We start from the raw sequence: 2,818 nt of genomic DNA, 5'->3' as shown, positions 1-2,818 counted from the left end.
TGTGCACAAGCTAAGCTAGCTAAGACAGTAGCTTCCTTGCAACCCACAAAAGACAAAGGAAAAGGGGTGAAAAGGGGGAGATGGTTAGCTTTGATGAGCAGGCAACATCTTCCTAACCCCCTTCTTCTTGTCTCCTCTCACTATCTCTCCCACACACATGGCAAGCAAGGGTGTCTGAGTGTGTGAAAAAAATACTAAACTAATCCAACCACTAAAGCAAATTAATTTTTATTTCGGTTGAGAATCGGGCACCTTCTAGGTCAAGAAAATTGGGCATGACCTTTGCTAATTTTCTTGACCTTGGAGTGCCCCATTTCTCAACCGAAACGGAAATTAATCAACGTTTCAGGAGAAAGGGGTCATTTTAGAAGATCACAAGTAGCAGCAGCATCACTTGACAAAATCACAACTAGCAGCAGCAACTCGCAGATAGCAGCAGCAGCATCACTTGACAAGTAGTACAGCAGCAGCAGCAGCAGCATGCATGCACTTGGTGCACAGAGTCCCATTTTCAATTTAGTTTCAGTAAAAATGCCACTAGCAAATATAGAGCAAAAATCCACTAGAAGTACACTGTAAACCCACTAACATTACAGTGTAAATTCCACTAACAATTACAGAATGACAAAACAATATATTTATACTACAACATATATAAAGAAATCTCCGAGTATGGAGATCTTGTAATCAGAAGTAAACACAAGCAAGCTTCAATCTAGATAAAGGAAGTGGAGGCAAAGGCACTAAATCAAAATAGACACCTTAATTGTTTGTGTCCTACATATGTACACCGAAACAAGAATATTACTTTATACTGCAGCCATCACTGCAGCCTGAGCCTCACCCGTTAACTGTTGATTCCTCAAAAAACCAACCTCTTATCTATACTTACTAGTACTTTATACTGCCAAGCAAAACCCAAACCCAATGGACAAGTAGCAGCAGGACAATGATAAAGTTATCTTGTCCTGGCCATGGGGAAGCACCAAAACCCAATGGAGCCATTTTTTTTGTTTTATGAGTTATATAAAAAATTAAATAGTTCATTGTGTTCATTTTTCTCCTTCACTTTCCTTCTGGTGGAAGCAAGGCATCACTGGTTCATTGTGCATGTATGCATCACTGGTGGAAGCAACCTACACAAAACATATGTCACCAACAGGACAGAAAGCGTCTTATCAGACCACATATCATCTCATCTGATTGCAATCTACCTTCCAGTATTTTGTATCCCCTCACCCTTTCCAGGAGAGACACAACTAATTCTCCGGTGAAAAACAATCAAAGGCAGACACAAATAATAACGCATTCTTCATACTAAAAACCTGTGAACCAAGAGCAACGATACAGTAAACTAAGCTAACATCACACCCGCTGGAAAATTAAAAATGCACAGCCCATCGTGTTGGCCAGAGTTAATCATATAACAATATGCTTCTCTAAATTATAGGAATCTGAGCCAAGGCACGGCAAGTAAAAAAAATCATGCTACAAGACAGATCAGACAACCGCAGTACAAATCATCTACACCCTGATATCCCCATCCTTCCAGGAGACTAACTAATCTCCAGTGTAAAACAAGACAGCCATACAATGTTCATACTAAAACATCTAGTTACATGAAAAAGTGTTCCAGTGAACCAAGAGGAACAACTATGATGTGAGTGAATTAATCTAGGATGACACCACTGGAGAACTAAAAATACATAGCCCATCGTGTCGGCTAAAGTCAACCGTGGGATAATAAGCTGCGCTAAAATTCATGCTACAAGACAGATCAGACAATCTACTGAAACAATATCAACAACAGGAAGCAAAGCATCCAGATTATCATGCTCATATGGAGATGTGCATCAAATGTCAACCGAGGCAACCTACTGAAACAATATCAACAACAGGAACAACAGGAAGCAAAGTCAACCGAGGCAATGAATGAAATGTGCATCAAACTGGTCCTGGCGGAAGCTGAGTGCAAATTATCATGCTCATATGGAGATGGGATGGGAGGAGGGAAGGGGATAAGGGTCGGGGCGGTAGCTTACCTTGGAGGAGCGGGCCGGGGTGGAGGAGGCGGCGTCCGGTGGTGTGGACGGGGCGGCGTCCGGGCGGCGGGACGGTGGTGTGGATGGGGCGGCGTCCGGGCGGCGGGGTCGCGTCGAGGCGGCGGGGCAGCGGCGTCGGGAGAGGAGAGGGGAAGGGGATCTAGGGCGAGGGAGAGGGCGAGGGAGGGAGATGGCGAGGGCGAGGGCGAGCAGTGGGTCAGGGCAGCGGCGGCGGCGACGGTGGATCGAGAGGGAGAGGGAACTGGCGAGGGGGAGAGGGAAGGGGGGATCGGGCGAAGGGGGAGAGGGAAGTGGGGATCGGGCACCTCACCGTGGGCAGAATACTAATGGCGCACCTCACCGTGGTGCGCCATTAGTGTATCCATACTAATGGCGCACCTCACCGTGGTGCGCCATTAGTATTTTTTTATTATTTCAACTCAAGCCAACAGGTTATGTACCACCAGAACTGATCCACATCAAGTCCCCTCTACTAGCTCGACTGGTCAGCAGCCAGTTCTCACACCAGGAGGTCCTGGGTTCGACTCCCAGGCTCCACAAATTTTTTTTAGCATTTAAAAAGTTGTTTGATACTTATTTGTGTTTAAATATGTTCAAACTTGTTTAAATAATAACAGTAATATTTTTCTATAAGACAGTAGCATTTAAAAAGCTGTTTGATACTTATTTTTTTTTATAAGACGGTGCGCGGGGAGCGGGGGGTCGGCGGCGGCGGTTGAGTAGGGGAATTGAGGGTGCGGGGGGTCGGCGGCGGC

This window comes from Triticum aestivum, chromosome 2B (assembly GCF_018294505.1).
Source record: "Triticum aestivum cultivar Chinese Spring chromosome 2B, IWGSC CS RefSeq v2.1, whole genome shotgun sequence".
Taxonomy (NCBI): Eukaryota; Viridiplantae; Streptophyta; class Magnoliopsida; order Poales; family Poaceae; genus Triticum; species Triticum aestivum.
The sequence above is the reverse complement of the archived record's forward strand: the minus strand, read 5'-3'. Positions refer to the sequence as shown.